Raw genomic sequence first — 395 nt, 5'->3', positions numbered from 1 at the left:
GATGGCGGCGGCGTGGCCGCGGAGGATGACGAGCGGCCCGACAGCCCCAAGCAGATCCTGGACCTGGACAGCCACGCGGCACACACACGCTGGCAGAGGGCCATGGCGGCTGCCACAGCCCAGGCCGGCGTCTCGGCCATCGCGTATGGGCCCGCCGTTGTGGCGGCCAACAAGCAGGTGGCCCTCGGCCGCCCTCGCCACGCGGCGGCTCACCGCCAGCCCGGGCCTTCGCCTCACCAGCACCCGCCTCAACGGGGGCCCGCACCGCCGCAGTTCTACGGGAGCCCGCCGTACGGCCACCTCCACGCCCACCCGTCCCACCACCCCCACCATCCCAGTTTGCACGTGGCCGGCGGGGCATCCGGAATGCCGGGCCCGCACTACGGCATGCTGAA

The sequence above is a fragment of the Lampetra fluviatilis genome, chromosome 8, assembly GCF_964198595.1.
Source record: "Lampetra fluviatilis chromosome 8, kcLamFluv1.1, whole genome shotgun sequence".
In the NCBI taxonomy this organism is placed as follows: Eukaryota; Metazoa; Chordata; class Hyperoartia; order Petromyzontiformes; family Petromyzontidae; genus Lampetra; species Lampetra fluviatilis.
The sequence above is the reverse complement of the archived record's forward strand: the minus strand, read 5'-3'. Positions refer to the sequence as shown.